Source organism: Protopterus annectens, chromosome 2.part2, assembly GCF_019279795.1.
Source record: "Protopterus annectens isolate FY-2018-M chromosome 2.part2, PAN1.0, whole genome shotgun sequence".
Classification (NCBI taxonomy): Eukaryota; Metazoa; Chordata; order Ceratodontiformes; family Protopteridae; genus Protopterus; species Protopterus annectens.
This window is the reverse complement of record NC_056730.1, coordinates 714,458,927-714,480,095: the sequence shown is the minus strand read 5'-3', so window position 1 is coordinate 714,480,095 and position 21,169 is coordinate 714,458,927. Positions and strand designations below refer to the sequence as shown.

At 39.0% G+C, this 21,169-nt stretch overlaps 1 protein-coding gene across 1 annotated transcript in view; it reads right to left on the bottom strand.

The window, feature by feature from the left end:
* Positions 1-21,169, bottom strand: part of ERAP1 (endoplasmic reticulum aminopeptidase 1) — a 1,476,217-nt gene that overhangs the window by 518,321 nt on the left and 936,727 nt on the right. The window lies entirely within an intron of this gene.

The following is a 21,169-nucleotide window of genomic DNA, read 5'->3' as shown; positions in this document are numbered from 1 at the left end:
AAAGTAGCCACAGTGGGTGATTATGCATTTATAGGCACTTCTGTTAAGTGTTAAACCACTGACTACTCATGGTGCAATGCTTAGTTTAATGCGTTGTTCTGACATGAGACATTAATTTGTTGAAGTTTAGATAAGGTGGGTACCTCTCCCTCTAGTCTAGCCTACAAAAGCAAGAGAAACCCAAAAATAAGTAAAATTTGTTAAGAATATTACAAATTAAACTTACTGCAAATCACACAGTGAGAAAATACCACTGACTGTCCTTTTTACTTTCAGAATCCATATATATATATATATATATATATATATATATATATATATATTTTTTTTTTTTTTTCCCTTTAAAGAATCCACTAAAAATTCTCAGAGTATCTGGTAGTACAGAAGTGTATCTCCTTGCCGCATGTGGTTACAGTTACGGACCAGAGTTTATACTACTACGATTCAATAACATTCAACTCATCTGAGACTTATATTGGGGTAGTCGGGATGGTGCCAAGCTAAAGGAACAGTGTCAGATGTCTCAGTGGAGTCTGGCGACTTTTGGCCTGGAAAGGGCAAACACAAGTAAGCTGCCTTCTGTGAAGTAGGCGTGTGACACGGGCCACCCCTTAGCATTGTTAAGATTATCTTTAATATACTAGTTTGTCAAATCTATGCTGTGCCAGAAATACAAAGGCCAGGATTCAGAAACCCTTATCAAAATGCACAAATCTGTTTTGGGCAGATTTGCTTAATATGATACAAGTTTCTGATTCAGAGACCAGTACAGTCACTGTAGTAAGAAAGCTCTGGTCCACAGCAGTACATTGGTCCACTGGCAAAGGCTGCATGCAAATGTGATGGTCAAGGGACATTGTGAGTACTAAAATAACCATGTGTGCTTCCTTGCTTTTCGCTTAGATCAGAAAAGAATGCTAGAGCAATTCAAAGAAAGCTCAACCACGCTATTTGGGAGCTTAAGCAAAAAACAGCATGCATTGTCTTTGAAGGTATGTCTAGTCAGTCTTTTGACTGGAGTTAGGCAGCCCTGAAGGAAGTATGTACTGTGAAGTTGTCTCTCTTTTTCATTCTCTCTCTCTCTCTCTCTCTCAGCACCTGGGAGCACAAGTGTGTGTGTGTGTGTGTGTGTGTGTGTGTGTGTGTGTGTGTGTGTGTGTGTGTGTGCGCGCGTGACTGTAAATTGCTGTGTAACTGCAACTGCATGGGTTGGTAACACTAGCATCATTACCTGTAACTCGGCAGTGTTCAATTTGGAAACATAATAATAAACTACTAATGAGTTTGTGCTTCATGTGGCTTTATCATGTCTTTAAAATAACAGTATATCACAGTTGCGCTATTGGGCAAAGCTGCACTGGACACACAGCTCTAGCAGTGATGTACTTGCTGAATCACAGACAAAGTAAAGTTTTCACAAAATAAAATACATTAAGTGAACTTAATTTTGCCCCATGTTTCTAATACATTTGTAATCTATTAGTTTATATAGATCAAGTGATGCAGGCAAGTTTGTCATAGTTATAGTTAATTCCTAGATTTTTTTTATCACATTAGATGAATTTATTTGCTAGGATGCTACTACATTTATCCAGCTTGAGCTTAGAGTTTGAAAATGTACTATACTTATTTATTTTTCTAAAAAATGTTTCAATGATGTAACAAGGATTTGATTATATTCATTTATTTTTCTAAAATATGTTTCAATGATGTAACAAGGATTTGATATATTAGGAACAATTGTAAATGACGAAACTTTAACTTCAGAATTTGCAAATCTTATGCCCCCTTGCCAGTACCTGACCTTAAGCATTGCCTCTCTTTTCAAGGAGGACCAGGCCAGTCATACAAGGAATGAATTTACGAATATCTATTCAAATGTGTAGTTCCCTTTTAAAGGAATATAGTGTGTTGCACTGCTTAACTTGGAGAGGGAGTTTTTTCAGAGAAGGAGTAGGAGCTTGTTACAAATCTATCGCTCCTCTTTGACTTATTTATTTGTTGGTACAGATTTAGATTTCTGGCAGTAGTGGTAGCTGGACTGCTTGATTTATTGAGTTATGATTTTTTTTTGGACTAGTAAATCCTTTATAGCCTTATAATCACAGCACAAATCACCCCTAAGATGTCTGTATAAAACTGAGTATATAGACAAGGTCTTCAGTCTTTTTGGTAGTTCAGGTCTTTTAATACCCTCTGGATATTTTTTCAACCACTTGATATGATTTGTAAGGTACATCCCAAAAAGGGCACTCCACTCAATGTGTCTAATCACTGCAAAGTAAAAGAAGATGAGGGCTTCTTTTTATCTGGAAGAAATACCTCTTGCTATGGGTCATGTAAAATAAAATGATTTCCTAACCACTGTTGCAATATAATGGAAAAACATAAGCAAGCTGTCTACCCAAGTACGCAAGTTTCTCACAAAACTTTCATTTTCAAATGGTGTATTATCTCTGCCATATGCTGGAGCTTGGGGGGAGTTTACCAAATGCTACAATGTTGTATTTTTTGGCATCGAGCTTGAGCCCATTTATAGTGCTACTGACAAGTGCAAGCTCCTGTTGGAGTGTCTCTATGTCAGACAGGGACTTGACGATATGTCCTAGCTTACAATATTCTGTGAATTTTGTTAACCAGTGATCCTCGTTTGATAAGTGGAGATCGGAGAAGTAAATACCAAACAAAATATATCCCAGCACAGATCTCTATAGATCTCCAATGGTCACCTTCATGCACACAGAGGATGTTCCCTTATTGTGCGAGTCCTGACAATGAGCCAACCATATAACCATATGAGTCAATTTGGAGTTCCTTCAACTTATTTATTATATTACCATGTGGTACACTATTGAATCACATGCCTTGGAGGTTAAGGTATGCTGTATGGACAGCTTGTCCATAGTCTACAGCCTGACCAACTCTTTTGAAGAAGTTCACACAATTCATTAGATAGGATCTACTATTAACAAAGCCAAATTGCTGGGGGTTGAGTTTTATAACATTTTTGACATCATAGTTAATTACATGAGTTATGATATGTTCCAAGGCTTTGCATATAAGACTTGTTAGGCTGACAGGTCTATAATTCCCAGGGCCTGAGGTGAGGCTAACCTTGTGGAGCGGCATCACAATAGCTGTGCACCTCTCCTGTGTAACAAAGCCAGTTGTTAAGCTTAGGTTGAAGAGTTTGAGGAATGCATCTGCCAAATCTTGCTTTGTGCAATTAATAAGGAAAATGGGTATGCTTTTATGTCTCTATGGATGAGGTAATCTTTGTTTTGCAGAGTACCTTCAGTTGATGCTCTTTTATGATGATTGGTGGCTTGATTCCATCAGGGATAAGTAGGTTTGGAATAGATATCTCTGGGGTGAAGTCGGCACTAAATTTGCTTGCCAGTATGTTAGCAATACACTGTATCAGAATAGTTAGCACTATTGTGAATAAGTTCTTAGCAATGTTGGGTGTTATTTTTTTTTTCTGACATAAGTAAATGATTTGTGGTTGTATTTTGGCTTCTATGGCTAGACTGAGTTCATGAAATGCTTTCATTTTTTATGCCCTTTTCAGTTCTTTGTCTAGCTGTTTGATGTTCTTAATTTGGGAGTCATTTGCTCAACTATATAGTTTTAGCAGTTTCTTTTATTATATATTTTATTGATGCTTAAGGACTACCAGGCTGGTTTACTTTTGAACCTCCCTTTTTGCTTGGATTTAGGTGGGACTTGCAATTTAATACACTTGCCCAGGTGTGAGTAGAACTATCCCTTATAACTTTTGCAGTATCAACATTATGGCTAATACCATGATAACTGACTTTAAAGACTTCATCATAGAATCATAGGGAGGTTGTAAATTTGAAATTCTTCAATTCCGTGATATTTGTTTCTACTAGTTTGGAGATTTGATAGAAAAGGTCATTAGCTTGCAGTCTTAACTGGCGAATAAGGGAGATACCTTGAGGATGGCACATACAGATGCTAAGTTTGTTATGACCATATCCTGGTCACATTACCTCAAGTCAGAAAATTAGGTTCAAACAACAAATCCAGACAGACAGTAAATAATTTGATCTAATTTGGCTATGAGATCAATTTTAGATGTGCAAATAATGTACCACTGTTTAACTCTGTGATTTATACAGTTTTAAGCTGAAAGTACCTGCATCTGTCGAATGCAGCATTGTGCAATGCTACACAGAATGCAGCTTACCACTGTTAACCTATGGACATAAAGTGAAAGAGAAAACAAAAAGGCAGCTAGAACTCCAGCCAGGAATGTCCTCCCCTCAGAAAGAGCATCAAATTATTCCCTGCCACTAAATAATCATTACTACTCTTACCAAGTTTACACCCAAACTAGAAAATAAAAACTAAAACTCTAAGAATAAATACAAAAGTGGGGAAAGAGTGGAAAGTCACTGGGAAAACACTTTGTTTAGCAAAATGGAGATGCTATCTAATGGATTAACAAAGAACACTCAGTGTAGCAAAATGGAGGATCTATTAAATATTAAATACAAAAACAGTCAAGCATCTGTAAAACATTCGGTATAAGCATTTTTTACTGAAACTTTTAGTTAATGTATAAAAAGCTCAGGGATATCACTTTGATTAAAGTCAAAAATTCAAAATCAAAGTAAACTTTATTGTTATTTACAACTGCACACATGTAGTTTAAATTAAATTTTGTGCATTAGCTCAATTCTTTGCAGTTGTCTTCCAAACATCTTTATTAAATTTATACATATGACAAAGGCAATCTTACATTTATATAAATGAAAAACATACAACATTATATCACTTTAGTTGCAAACAGTTTACATCACAGAGACCATTGAAACAACTGTAGTTGTAAACATTATACATCACTTATAAATCACCCCGTCATTGTCAGTTAAGCATTGTATAGCTCATTCAAATCCTGCCTCTTAAGCATCGGCTCAATTCTTGAGATTACAAAGGAAAGTGAAACAACAAATACAAGTAGAGGAATAAACATAACTAACACATACAATACTACTCCCAATACACACAAGAAAGAGCAGAGATATTTACCAACACTCACATATGAAAAGAATACCCTCCCCTGGGTTAAATCAACTGCACAATTTAAAGTAATACAAAACACACTACAGATTGAAATGCCTAAGTTATTTGTTTAATATTGCACTTGAGTGAGTTAAATAATATGGACTATGAATATAATAAATAAATATTGCACTTACTTGGAATATATGCAAGTATATATTACACAAATAAATAAAACTGACTTACTATGTGTCCAGACCCCTTGGACTAATGCCCAAGTTCAGAAGTCTAACCACTGTAGGGTAGAAACTGTTACTATCTGAGAGGTAGGTGCAGTCTGACACTCTTAACAGTCACTTGACCGTTTAAAACACAAAGCCAGCAAAGTTAGCCAAATAAGCCGTAAGAGAAGTTACAACATTGAGTAAAGTAAGCAATACAATGAAGAAGACACCAAACATACAATAAGTGCAAAAAGAAACAAGTAATTTCATGGTTTTCATGTGAAGTTTAAGCTAGAAAATGCCAGAGAAACACTCTCAAATCATGCTTCTAGCTCAGCTTCTGAAGTACTGGGAAAAGACATCAGGCAAATGGACTTAGCTCATTATATCTTCAGCCATAAGCAGAGAGTTTCTAGTCTGAACATTAAACTTTTTTTGGCAGTTATCTGTCTTTTGAATAATTTTGGTTTAACACTGATGTGCAAGTGTTTTACTGTTTGCACATTAACTTGTAAAATAAACAGTTTAACTTATTTTAAGTAAATAACTTTGTTATTCATCTTTGAAATGTGTCTGTTTCCCTGAGACCACAAGAATCGGGTTAGCTGATAGGGCATATAACACTACTGAGGAAATGGGAAACAGGGTGATCTCTGTCTAAATAGTTGTGTTATTTAATGTGCATGTGTCAGTTGATATTTTGTTGCATTTTTTTTAATTTACTTTTATTTTCAGAAAAAAATGCTATTGTTTTATAATAACAACATTCTTGGTTTTTGAATGCTAAGTGGATGGTTGGTGATGCCTGCATCCAGAACATTATGTTTTTATACAATACATGAGATTGTAATTGTCATTGTATTGACATAAAACTATACAGAGTGCGGTTGCTGGCATGGCTGGAAGGAATATATTGCTATGCAGCTGTTAAAACTAAATTTTAAATTTTATTTTAATTTTATTTTGCATTTGTTTACTAGAAGAGCACACTGATCACAGCTAACCATTTGCTGGTACTACAAATTTACAAAGAAGAAAAAAGTGGAATACAGAGTTAGCGTGTTACTGAATATATCAAACACAGAACGGAAATTAATAATATATTACAGTTTTACATGCTTGTATTTCAGACCTGCATTGTGGTGTAATGAGAGTCAGGGCAGGGGAAGACAGTGGAGATGGAGTTAAGAAGTACTTGTAGTTGACAGAGAAAAGCTAAAGGTTGAGAGACCCTTACATGGTGTGGCCTGCTGTGTGGCAAGAGCAGTTTGATTGTGTGAAGGATATTTCTAAGTTCAGCAAGAGTAATCTATTTGAGTTAAAAGTGAAATAAATTCAAGACATGAAAGAGCCAGCTCTATTCAATATTCGATTTATATGTAAAATGGCTCTACAAACACATGCACTAGAAACCTAAACTTACACCAGCAAGTAAACAAGTCTCACTGGAGTGTTAGTTTTTTTCTTAATTAACAAACTCCCAGCCTATGGAATATGTTATCAATACAAAACTATGTACTACTTTGGCTACCTTTATGAATAGTCTTGATGACCGGAAAGGTAAACACAAATTTACACTAGGGTTATCATGTACAGCCCTACCCAATTTTGAATGAGATGATTATTAAGTGCTCGAAAATGGAAGCAAGAACTTTTAAGTGTGTAGACTTAAAGATGAATATGGCTAGGCATCTTATTATACCTGTGATTACTTCCGTAGTACTGTTCCCATGTTTCTTTTTTCTCAATCCCTGACACACAGGAAGAAAACTATGTCTCGTGTCTCTTCCATATCTGAGTTAAGGGACAGGTCCATCTACCCATATAATACATGGTCAGAAGATATTTAATTCAAACTCCTGTATATGTCAGCAAAGTCAAGTCAGGTACTCTTTCCCATTCAGGTCCATAGTTTTACTTTGGACATATGATAGACAGTGAAAGGTCAGAATTTTAAAGCAATTAAAGGATGCAAGACACACTGCAAATACTGGCCCAGTGACAATACATTTTAGTAAAAGATATGATGGGTATAGTAGATACTGAGATTTTTTATAATGTACCAGGAACGGAGAAATATACTGCATCATACTTCTGAATTGTCCCAGACTACAGGATACCCTAGATACCCTAGATATTGTTTTACATTTTTATCTGTTCCTTTTAAAATGTGTAGGTTTTTTTTCTGACAAATTGTAGAAATAATGGCAGACATTTGGATTTCAGATTTCACATCCTTCAGAAAAGGTATGTTAATGCAAAACATAGTATTCTAGCAATTTTCAAGTATATAAGTTGAACATTTAAAATTTATCCCTGATTTGGGGCCTTTGTCCCATATATATTTTTATATGTATATATATATATATATATATATATATATATATCTATATATATGTATATATATATATATATATATATATATATATATATATACACACACACACACATCTACACATACACAAACTCACACACATGCACATACGTACACACGCACACATATATATACATTTTTGGGAGGAGGGCTTTGTCTCTGATTTTTTTAATTCCACTATTGAATTATCACTCGTGACACAGGCAAACTTATAATTATATAAAAGTAATCAAATCGTACAAAAAGTTCACATTTACAAACATTATCTATCACGTACAGTCTTCTATATAATATAATCAATCCAGCATTAGACAAATTATTCAAATACTACCTTTTCATAATCCTCATTCCCCCTACAAAATATTTTTCTGCCTGTACTGTTCCCACAATTTCCATTTTTTTCTTTGTAATTTACTTCTACCCTTTTCTAAACATCCCACTTTCTGTTCTTTTACTTCAGTTACAATTTTAACAACTTTAAGTATGGTTGGTTTAGACTTTGATTTCCATTTTAAAGTAATTGCTTTTTTGGCAGCCACCAGAATTATTCTCAACAAAGTCTTGCTATTCTGGGCAATTCAGACCCTGTATCCCAGCTCAAAAAATAATTTCCATAGTTACTCTCATTTGATCGCCCAGTATTCCGGACAGAGTACTCTGTAGGGAATTTTTAAAGTCTGCCAACTGATTACACTCAGAAAGCATATGCTCACGTACCTCTTCCCCATTACACATCCAACATTTTCCATCTACCTGTGGAAAAATTCTTTGGAGTCTGAATGGTGTATAAAACTACCTATGCAAACATTTCCAAGCAAAAATCCTAAATCTTCTAGACCCTGTTGCATATTTGGGAGCCATACATATGTCCTCCCATTTTTTTTTTTAAATTGCTTTTCTAATTTTTTTTCAGTCTTTTATGACTTCCTCTGATTGATTCCTACAATTATTATGCAAATGTTTATATGCCATATTAACTTTCCTTTTTTTTAACAGCAACTTCTTTTCTAGATTCGACTAAAAACTCAACCAGTGCAGATCTTACAATTAGGATTTCCCTATCCCTTTTTCTTTGCTCATACTCTGATGTCAATCCCTGATAGGGAAGGCAATTTCTAGCCTTCAATCCAACTGTTGTCTTGGCATTTTCCATTCTGTTAGCTTTCCTTCTCTAATTATTTATTCCTAATACCTTGGTTCCTTTGCTAACTTCCTCCAGTAAATTCCCTCTATACCCTTAATTTCAGTTATCCTACCAGCAGAATCTCCTTTCTGCATTCCAGTGTTGGCTTAGTTCTATACTCTCTCCTACTTTATGCATATAGTAGTCTGCATGACTGTTATTTTTCTTAAGAATCTGCATCCAAAAGCCCACTCTTTCCTTATAACTCCCCCCCCCCGTTCATCATCATCCCTTTCCAGTTTGAATTGTAGCTTTCTGCTTGTCTTATGTATAAGAGCCTTAACTGTGTAGAGCTAAACTATCCTTTCAAATCAGGCAATCCTAAACCTCCTTTTTCTATTGGAAATATCAACTTAACCCACTTCACTTTTGCCCTCTTCCACTATCAGATAAAATATTTCTATCCATAACTTCTCCTCTGGTTGATAAAAATATGCTTCACCTGTGTATAAAACTAAAGAGACTAAAACATGTTTGTTTCTTGTATCTTGCTCTCCATGTCCATTGGCAAGAGCTTCCAGTTTTTCAGTTTTTAAATTATCTTTTGTTTAGTCTCTTTGCTACATATCCTTAGCTGCCATAACAACATGTTTTTTAACCCACACTCTTAAATCATTCATTGTATCATGTCCCCATAATTATGAGTATTGCTGAACCAATTCATGGGTGGGTAAAGAGTTTACAGCTGCAACCTTTGTTTTTACTTTGATTAATTTTATATCCAGAAAAAAAACAGAACTGTCTCTAAATGTTCCACAACATTGAGCTGTCCTTATCTGGTTCTATCAGGTGCAAAATCAAATTATCTCATCTACAAATAAAGCCAACTTTTCTTGAATACCATACCAACTGCATCCTTGAATTTCTGTGCCCCTTACTTTCTTTGCCAGTGGTTCTAAATATAATGCAAATAAAAGGGGAAAGAGGACACCCCTGACTGGTTCCTCTGCTCAGACACAACTTACGAGAGCAAAACTTTGATTTTTGCCTCTGATCCCTCATATATCCTTCCAGTTAACCTTATTATTTTATTAAGAAATGCAAATGCTTCCATTGCTTTACTTATAAAATTCCAGCTTACTTTGTCAAATGTTTTCTCTGCATCAAGTCCCACCAACAACCGTGGGATTTTCTTACATTATGCTTCTGTCTGGATCAACATTGTTCTATTAATGTTGTCAAATTGCCTCCCCTCCGCAAAGTTACATTGATCCATATCTATTAATTTTGGCAACACTGTTGCCATTCGTTTAGCAATTATAGGCATAAACACTATAATCATGGTTTAAAATTGAAATTGGTCTATATGAAGCTTGATCTGATGGGTCTTTACTGTTTTTAGGTATTACAGCCACCACAGCTTTTTTACAGGATGTTAGTTTTTGCCCTCCTTTCAAAATACAGTTAAACAAAATCTTCCAGATCTTTATCTCTTTCTTCCCTGCTAGCTTCCAAAGTTCCAGCAAAATACCATCTATTCCAGGAGATTTTCCTGCTTATTGGTTATACAACACCATTTTTATTTCATCTTTTCCTATCTTAACTGTTAATTGTTGAGCCTTATATACCTCTAACCTTGGTATATTTATGTCAAATATATCCATTTGGACTTTTTCTTGATTTTCCCTTTTTTCCACTTTATACAAATTTTCATAAAATTTCTGAACTATCTCTAATACCGTTAAGGTAATCCTTGGTTACTTTTCTTGTTATAAGCTCCTTATGTCTAGCAAAAAAAAACTTTCTACTTAATGTTGCCTAAGTCATTGTGCCAAACGTTTTTATGTCGTTGAGTTATTGTCAAAAACATTTGCTTAAGAGCAGTTTATCTAAACTCATGCATATTATCTAGACACTCCCATATTTTTTCTTTAGCACTCTGCAATTGTGCCTCTTCTTGTTCTGTGAGATCCCCCTTATTCTGTAATATTTAAACCTTTGTCAGCCTCTCTAAATAATTTTTGTTACTCTTAACCATATCTTTTTTCTTTTATTTCTATCTTATTTTAAACTCCACTTTCATTTTATCCCATTCACTAGCTATAATTTCTGGAGTTCTATCTTTCCTAATAACTCCCAAATAATTTCTACTACTCTTTCCTTAAATTCTCTCTTTTTAACAAGTAGGTGGGGAATCACTAGTGCCTCATCTTTAAATCATTACCCTGCATTTTTATCTTAGCATTTATTGGTGCACAATCTGAAACAGTTATTGGATGTGCATCAAAGTTCTTAATTAAATGCACATGTTGCTGTGAAATGTTATTTCTGTCTAGTCCAGCGCAGTTATTGCGCCTTCGGGAATAATATGTAAATTCTCTCTGAAATCTTACTACTGAATTCATATCTTCCACATGAAACATTTTCAAAAATGTCTATAGAAATATATCCTATTTTGTTATAGTTTCTATTCTATGCCCCCAGATACATTATTAAATTCCCCAACTATAAGTAATATTCCCTTCTGAAAGCTGATTGTTTCTCCAATTTTCTTTAAGTTCCATAATAGCAGTTTAGGTAGAATATAAATACATGCCAGAAGCCCCTTACTACCACAAATCTGCCAGTATTATCTTTTTTCCTCTTCTATCACTACTGTAGCTCCTCTACCAATTGATGTAAGTACTCAACTTTTTCTTTGTCCCTGATATTATGCTGAATATCCATTCCAAAATCCTTTCTTTATCAAATTCCCATGGTGGGTTCTTTCCAAATGTGTCTCTTTTGGAATTGCTATTCACACACTGCATTTCTTAATATAATAAAATATTCTATCCTTCTTGTCTATACTCATGATACCATTCACATTTCCAAGATAATATGGAAAGGGTCACCATTATGATTATTCCCACCTATTACATGTTTATTTCCAACATTTGTGATACATCCACCAGCTAATGTTTGGTAGGTTGATCCTTTATGCAGTTTTTTTCTTAATTATCAGCAATGGAATCTATGCCACATTTTACAACATTTTTTGTTTTAATAAAACCCTTCAAAAACACACCCGAAGAACTGAAAGAAATACACAAAGCTATGTACATCTTCAAATATGGAATTTCAATTCTTCTAATAAGAACAATTGTTCTAGACAGACAGCTGCAAACAAAGGGCTTAATTAACCTAAAGTTGAGGTTATCTATGCTGAGATGCATGTTAATGTCTAAGCCTCTACTTGCTCTAACTGGTGTCTATTCTTTTTTATCTGTATTCCTCTCCCAGATATACAAATTAACTTGCATGCTTTCAGAAAACATTAATCTTTAGCCTTGAAGAAACCAGTGCTTTGGGTTTCTTTTAGCCCATTATAATCAGCATGGCTTAAGAGAAAAGAAAATGCAGCCCTCAGCTGTAGGCTTCTAAAGAGAAGCTGAATAATTTTTTGTTAAAGGAAAACTTTTCATTATAGTCAGTGTTCTCTTATTTTACTTGTTTCCACTTAAAAAAGAAGTTATGTACTCACCATAATGTTCCATCTGAGTAGTTCTACTTCATTTGTCTTCAACCTGTATGTCCTCGGATCCATACTGGATCAGACATGGCCACATTTTCTAGCTACGGCTCCAAGCTCCATGCTCCTCCCCCAACCCATAATGCCCCCAGTCCCCATTCTCCCTTCAGATCGAGTTTGCTGCCCAACATATAACAATTACCCAACCACACAAAACTTATCCTTCAAGAGAAAAAATACCACAAGACCCCTTAAGTCCTGGCATAAACAGGGATCCCAACAGAAAACGTCCAGAACAGGGGACATATAGCATCCTGAAGGATAAAGTCAGGGGGAAGGAGGGGGGAATGGTTAAAGACAAATGAAGTAGAACTACTCAGATGGAACGTTACGGTGAGTACATAACTTCTTTATCTAAAGTAGTTTACTTTATTTGATCTTCAAACTGTGGGACAGAGTCCCCAGCTATTTAAACCTTGGGAGGCCCTCATGGGAGGATATTCCGGAGCACCGCAGACCCAAAGGATGCTCTACTCCTAGAAACCATATCCAGCTTATAGTGAGAAATAAAGGTGTGAGATGAGGCCCAAGTAGCAGCTGAACAAATATCATCCAAGGGGACCCTAGACCAAAAGGCCGCAGACGTAGCCATGGATCAGGTCGAATGAGCCTTCACTTTCCCCTGAAAGAGACAAACCTCTATCCAAATAAACCTGGGCAATGCATAGAGAAATCCAGTGAGCAATAGTCACTTTTGAAACAGGTTTGCCTAAAAAGGGCTTGACATAGGACACAAAAAGCTGATCAGACTTGCGGAAGGACTTAGTCCTGTGTAAATAAAATCTCAACTGCCTGTGAACATCCAAAGAATGTAATTTGTGTTCCCCTTTGTTCTGATAGTTCGAAAAAATACTGGCCAATTAACAGTCTGATTGATATTAGCCTCCAAGGCTACCTTAGGGAGAAAGGACGGATTAGTACATAGTAAGACTCTATCCTTGTGAAAGATCATATAAGGGACTTTGACAGAAAAAGCTTGGAGTTCCGACACCCTTCTAGAGGATGTAGTGGCAACCAAAAAGGCAGTTTTCTAGGTCAAAAATTGCAGGGCCACAGTGGCCACAGGTTCAAAAGGCGGAGAGACCAACACCTGGAACAACAAAGTGAGGTCTCACGGAGGAATGGGATCCTTGACCGGAGGTCTGAGGACAAAGAAACCTTTGAGAAAGGTTTTTCGAAGAAACTAATGAAGACATATCTACCCCAGCATGAAAATTAGAAATTGCAGCTAGTTGGACTTTCACTGTAGAAGAACTAGTGCCTTGATAAAAAATGCTAGCTAAAAATTCTAGAACTGCTGGAAGTGGTGCAGTGATCCAAAGACCTCTGAATGGCCCACATCAAAAAATGTTTCCATTTACTGCAATAAAGTTTCCCAGAGAATGACTTCTGAGTTGCCCCCAGAATAGATTTAACTGGAGATGACAGACCGGGAGTTCTAAAAATCATGGGAACCAGAGCAGCCAAGCAGTGAGCTTCAGGCTGTCCAGATTTGGGTGAGAAGACCCCGAGGGGTGAGAAAGCAGATCCGGGACTGGATCCAAGATCCATGGTTGAGCGACTAGGTGAGACCTTAGTAAGGGAAACCAAACCTGTCGAGGCCAGAATGGGGCGATGAGCATCACAATGCTCCCCAGCCTTCGAGCTTTCTGCAGGAACTTTGACATGAGGGGAAGAGAAGGGTATGCATAAAGGAGCCTGGTAGGCCAAGCATGAATCAGAGCATCTCTGGGGGCTTGCCCGGGAAGGGGGGGGGGGGGTTCAGAGTGAAAAACATGGTGCATTTCACGTTGGAAGGAGATTCACAGAGATTGCAGCAAGGACGACCCCACTCTAGGAAGACCTGTTCTGCTACTGAAGGTTTCAGAGACCACTCATAAGGCAACAGAATGGATCAGCTGAGCCTGTCTGCTAAGATGTTGGACCCGTCCAGGCGTTGCCACCAGAAAATGGCCAGTGGAGAGCCCCCTTTCCCAACTTCGTCCTTCCACATAATGGTAAGACTCAGTTCTCCTGTTTGTTGATGTAAGGTTGTGATGGACTCCCATGCTAGTGTGTGGAGTGACAGATGACCCCCAACTGCCTCCAGAGATGGACAGCCAGGCACCCATTCAGGGTTGCTGTCCGGGTTTGTCCGAGAAAGGTTCTCAAGACCTGGAATTGCTAGGACCCCATCTGCCTCTAGGGTGGCATCTATCGTATCCCCCTCTGCATCTGGGAGAAGGTGAGTCCTGAGCATCCTGGGAAAATGTTTGAGATTTGTGGAACCACATCTTTTTCTGACTTTGCTGGTTCCTGGAAAAGGACCTTTGAGGTGGAGAGAAGCAGACTCTGATGGCAGACAGTGCCCTCCCGTCCTTCTCACTCTGGACTAAAGTTTCTCTGACTGTCTTCCCAAAGAGGGAAGAACCATCATAAGGGGTGTTGGTGAAAGACGCCTTGAAGAACTGTGAGAATTGACATAAGTGGAGCCAGGCATTGCGCTGAATGGCAACACCTGACCCTGCCACCCATGCGGCTCCCTCCGTGGCAATAAAGAGCAAACACATGGATGTGTTGGCTACAGATTTGACGGTGGCCATTCATGTGTCGAACTTCTTCCTGTCCTCCGCCGGCATGGACCCCAGGGTCAACTCCGCAACTTCCTTGACCAGGTCTCTCTGGAGTCAAATATTGTGTGCCATTTAGTTCAGCGCCCTCATGAAGAAGGTCACTGAAGCATAGACTCGCTTCCCAAAATGGTCCAATGTCCTTGATTCTCGATCAGGCGGATGGACCGTGGAACTCTCCTAGGTGAATTCCTTCTTGGTGGCAGCTGCCACCATCATTGCATCTACAGGGGACCCCTTATGCCAGTGAAGTTTATCCACAGGGGGGCTCAAGACCTTGTCCGGGCATTTGGGTATAGGCTCTATGGTGTCCGGCTCATTCCATGCCCTAGATGTTTTCAGATCCATGACTGAATAAGCAGGAGGGGACACCCAAGAGGTAGATGGGCCCGAGCTGATTGCCTCCAGGAACACGGACTCATCAGAGGTTGGTTTTAGGGCAGACCCCCCCCCTTTGGCGGAGAATCTCCAGCATGTTTCCAAAGGAGACATCCTCAGAGGGTAACCTTGGGGAACCTTCCCCTTCATCCAAGTCCATGTCCTCTGTCAGGCACTCTGGAGGAGAGTCCAAGTGCCTCCTTTTGCACTTATGCTTGTGGGGGAGCTCCTCAGGGGGGCTTTCTGGGGAGATCTCGCAAGCGGGTTGTTCCAAGACTGGAATGTCCTGGGGCAATATGGCTACAGGCTGTGCAAGAGAGGGTAGGATGGTCAAACCTGCACTCAAGGCCAAGGGGGTCTGGGTGGAGTTCAAAGACAAGGCAGTCAGAGGGCTCAACCCTGTGAGAACCCTCTCCACCACGTCAAATGCAGAGCAAGAATGGACCTCCTGGGCTGAACTAGCAGAGACCGTTCCCCTCTGATCCAACTGGGGAGTCGGAGCCGAGCCTCTAGGAACCAAAACTCTGAGGGGAATGCTCCTCTCCGACAAGCCCAGAGCAGAGAGCGCCCCCTCAGATCCAACCCTGAGGCTAGGGCTCCGAGAGCTTGGGTCCAATCTAGTCAGATCTGACATACTCAGGACACTGGCCAGCATCGAGGTACAGGGTACCATTGGCAATGACCCCTCAACTCCGACCGTCCTCTGATCCGACAGCTCCGAAACCATGGATCGAATGAGTAATAGGTCTGAAAACTGGTTGGAAGGTACCTGCTCCTATGGGAGAAAGCCCTGGCAAGACCCCCCATCTGGATTTGAGTGCGGATAAATCTCCGCATCATCTTGTCCATCTCTACTTCCGAAAGGCTCTGGGTGGAGTGGGAGAATGCTGCTGAAATGGGCCAGGATAGCCGGTGAAGGGAAGGCCTACGGGGCGACCGGCTAATCAAGACCTCAGGCTTGGGGGAAAACCTCGGGGATTTGAGCTGAGGGGAAGCAGGCCTGGAAACAGGCTTGGTCTTCGGTGGAGGGCCGGCCTCAGACAAGCGGTCGGGGGAGGACTTATGAGGCCGGCCTTTCTTGACCTTATCCCCTTCCCCAGACCTCTTGGTGGGAGGGTGAGTCCCTGAGGCCAAAAGAAGGGGAAGAAGCAGCAGCTGCTGCTTTGGCTGATGAAGGTGGGACGTCTGTCCCAGATGTGGAGGGCAATAGGCCCTTCACAATTAGTTTGTCCTGCCTGTCCTTAAGAGCTCTGGGGTTAAACCCAGTGCAAATAGGACAGGGGGACTGGAGGTGAGCCACCCCCAAACAAACCATACACAGAGTGTGGCCATCCACCGGGGAAAGCTTATGGCCACAGTCTGTGCATCTTTTAAACCCGGGTTTTGGGGCATCTGCCATACCAAAACACAGGATCTAAGCAAACACACATGCACACACTCTAAGGAAAAGAGGGAGGAAAGAAAAGCCTATAAGAGGAGAGACAGTTATGGAGAAACCCGGGAAGTATAGGAAAGGTTTAGAGAACATAAACATCAAAGGTTTTTTACCACTTTACCTAAACACCAACTCTGGAGCTCGGACCACGTTGCTAACACTATGGCTGCAAATGAGATCTGAAGGGATAAGGGAAACTGGGGGCATTATGGGTAGGGGGAGGTGCATGGAGCCGTAGCTAGAAAATGCAACCGTGTTGGATCCAATATGGATCCATGGACCCACAGGTTGAAGATCAAATGAAGTAAACTACTTCAGATAACGTTATTTGATTAAACCAGGGGTCTTAATCCAGACATTCAGCTATGCAAAAGTAAGAGAAAATAGGTCAGCTCTACAGATATCACCCCCCCACCTCCTCAACAACCCAAGATTTCAGCCTATTAACATAAACATGCTTTTGTCTAGCCTTTTTTTTTCTCTTTTTGCATTTTAGTGCCCATATTTCTTAATACCAGAAAGAAAGAAAGGCATCCATTTACTGTAGTATCTTTATCACATACAACTAAAATAATTTACCATAAAACATGCAATTTATACCATTAAAAGTTTTACAGAAATATTAAGAATAGAAACTGTTTTCCTTATAGTTACGTCTTTTTCCTTTCTCTTCCTCTCTTCTCAGTGTTCCTCCAAACATTAATGAGATGAAGTGATGCAAATGCTTTTCAGTTCCCCTGAAGTTTAACAAAGTCAAGAAAAGTCCACTCTTTCCACTTTTTCTTGGACAGCCATATTTCACACATGTGAATGGTACTTTACAGTCTCACATTTATTCACTAACTTCTGTGCTGCTGATCTTCCAGTTCATCCCCATCTCTGAACTCCAGTCTCTGGTTCAATTCCAAGGTACTACTGAATCTTCTAGTCAACCTCTGTGCTTTTTTCTATCTCCCAAGCATTTTCCTTTAGAATAATGGAAAGGATTTCTCTGGCAATGTCTCTCAATGAGCTTTGTTATCAGAAGGATGAGACACAGTGTCCTCTTCTGCTTTATGGCTCACTTTTTGTTGGACAAATTTTGTATTCTGTCCTTAGCTTGTTCTGCATCAAAAATGACTTTGGATCCTCAAGGAAAAACATAATCAGAAGACACCTTTGTACAGCAGCTTGAATCTCACACTTGCCTCTCTTCAGTCCTTGACTGTTGGAACAAAGTTGTTCCTCTTCTGCCTGGTGTACAGTGAATAATCATTTACCACAAACACTCTACTATCTCCAACTTTTAATACTTTGCCCTTCTGCCACAGTTTTGTCAGGATCAACTCTTTCTGCTGGTATGTTTGCATCTTTACTAATACAGGTCCTGTCTGCTTTCCCATGGCCAGTTTTGAAGCATACACATGGTGTGGCCTTTAAGTTATGAGCTCGTGCTGTCGAATACCAGTCCAGTTGCTTATTTGTGCTTTCATAAAACTAATACAGTCTGTTTCTTCTAGATTCTCTGGTACAGCAGAAAAATCTCAGATTTTCCTAATGGGTCTGTCTTCTAATTCTGTCATTTTGAACAGTCTCATACTCAGCCAGCCTTTTCTTCATTTCGACTTCAGATTTTTGCAATTTTATCAGCTCATCTGCATATCTTCTTAAAGCTTCTAAAGTTTTTTCCAGCCTTTTTTTTATTTGAGTTGATACACTCCTTCAACATTCCATTTACTTTAATCAGATCTGACCACATATGACTTATTTTCCCCCTAGATTATTGTAAGCCATGTCTTATTCAAAAGATGGGGCTTGAACTGCTTTTTGCTGAACAGCTGTTGGATTCTTCCCAGTCAAACTTTTTTCTTCACCTTTTCCAGTTGTTTTTCCTTCCAGCTCTCTTAGATTCTTCTTTGCTGGCATCCAGAATATGTACTTCCTAAATAACTAAATTTACCAAAAGTGAGTCAAGCATTGCAAGGGGTTGCACTGTATGTATCTGATAACAACAGACTGAAATTCATTACTGTAGCAATTTTTTTTTATTTTAACATAGATATCTGAGATGTACACAGGCAAGAAAAAATACTGTAGTTGTTGGGCCCAGCAATGTATGCATGTGTGTGTGCACGTCAAAGTAAACTTTGAAATAATTCAGACTCTATAGCAAGTACAACTGAACAAAATTACTATACTCCAGGTTCTATGTGCATACATCTAACATATACAACGATTCACATCACTACATTTAGGCATTCCTACTGCAGAATATTTAATGTTTTACATATTAACAGACATTTACTAAGCTAAAGAGACATGGTATTTACTGTACAGAATTTCACAGCTACTTCCTATTGCACAGAATTCTGTTGGCACTAGTCTAAGGAAACATGATATTTATTGCACAAAACTTTCACAGCTGTTACTTATTGCACAGAATGCTGTTTTAGCATCAGCGGATATTGCACAGAAATAAGATTATACTCTGTTAGATTAATTGCACAGTGTATTTAAGACGTTTTAAGGATACTGCAGGTAAATATGCTTCTCACTCTTCATATTACCTACTGTCTCTGATATCAAGTGAGCTGTAAGTTGCTATTGGAATTCAGTAGCCTGATGGCCAGGGGATAGAAGCTTCTGCTAAATCTGGCCATTTTGCAACGTATGGTACGATAATGCCTCCCAGGAGTTAGGTGCAGGAACAGTCCATATGTATGGTGAGTGCAGTCCATGATTATTTTCCTGGCTCTGTTGAGACAATGAGACTGGTGCAAGACTTGAATAGATGGTAGAGTGGTCCTGGTAATCTCTTCTGCTCCTTTGGAGGGACTTGTGGTCTGTGGTGGTGCAGCTGCCATAGCAAGCTGTAAAATTGTGTGTGTCCTCTGTATACATATATGCAGGGGACCTGCAGTGGGCTACACTGTATGAATCCAATAGCAATGAGCTAAAATACATTATTATGGCCATTATGTGTGTATATGTTCATTCATTTGACCAAAATTAGACATCTGATGTGTATACAAGCAATTAAATGGCTAAAACTGGAGGGGATCATTGTTGTTTGTGTGTGTGTGTGTGTGTGTGTGTGTGTGTGTGTGTGTGTGTGTGTGTGTGTGTGTGTGTAAGGGTCGCACTATACATGTCTGACAGCAGTGACATGAAATGCATGATTGTGGTTAGTTATTTGATCACAATCAGCTGAAGTGTATAGAATCAAGAGAGAATCTGTAATTGGTGATCATGCATGTGGGAGTATGTGTGTTGAGGGGTTGCAATGGGTGGGCAGTGTATTACTGTGGCAAAAATGGTTGTATTTATTTGTTCATAATCAGACATCTGAGGTATACATAGGCATTAAAGTGGCACAACTCTATTACTTTAGTCTGAACTGATGCTTATTGAAACTATCTGCATTACCTCTGCTGGTCTTTCTTTGCACTTCCATAGTCCCAGACCAAGATTTGATTCATGTATCCTCTCAAATGTTAGTTTTCTCCAATTACTGGGAATGATTATTTTGTCAGTTTTGAAAATTAAGAATTGGACACAACTTATTTCCTTGACCACCACATTACCACTGTAGTCAGAAAGTCCTTCTACGTGGCACATCTTATAACCAAAGGTAGTGCTTTCAGGAAGAAAGAGGTCATCATCCCTCTCTACTCATCCCTCATTAGATTAATCATCGGATATAATGCTCCATTTGGCATGTACCTGACCAGGCACCTACAACAGCTGGAGAGGCCACAAAAGTACCTCACAAAAAGAATCCTAGCCTTAAACACATGTCCTACATGGACAGACTCAAGAAACTTCTGCTGTTCTCAGTCTCTTATCATCTATTTAGAGGTGATCTCTGCTTGATTTACAAAGCCATGTCCAACCCAGCCCTACTTGAAATGCTACACCTAAAGAAATCCCAATCTCCCGCGCCACACGCTCCAGAAATCACAACCTCATTACCACAATTAACAAAACATGCTGGAGTGACAGGTTCATCTCCCAAAGACTGCACATACTCTGGAATAAGCTTCCCATTCATGTCAAGCAGGGCACCTCACTGGCCCTCTTTAAGAGAAATCTTGACGAGTGGATGGGTAACAGAAAGTTCACTTCAGGGATCATTCCAGTTGCACTACTGGATACGGGCACTGTAAACTAACATTGAGTGGCACGGTACCTGGGCATTTTCTTTTGGAGCTAGGCTTGTAAAGGCTCCAGGGCCATTAGCCTAGTATACACCTATGAACCTATGAATCTATGAGTCTGAATTGCTTTCCTTACTCATGATTTTTCTTCTGGCCATCACCAGATCAACTATTTGAAAAAAGCTCTAAAATGCAAAAGAGTGCATCTAAAACCCAATGGCTTCAAGGAGCCCAGTGATCCCCAGACCCACTGTGATGTTACATATTTGACCATGCCCATGTCCTACT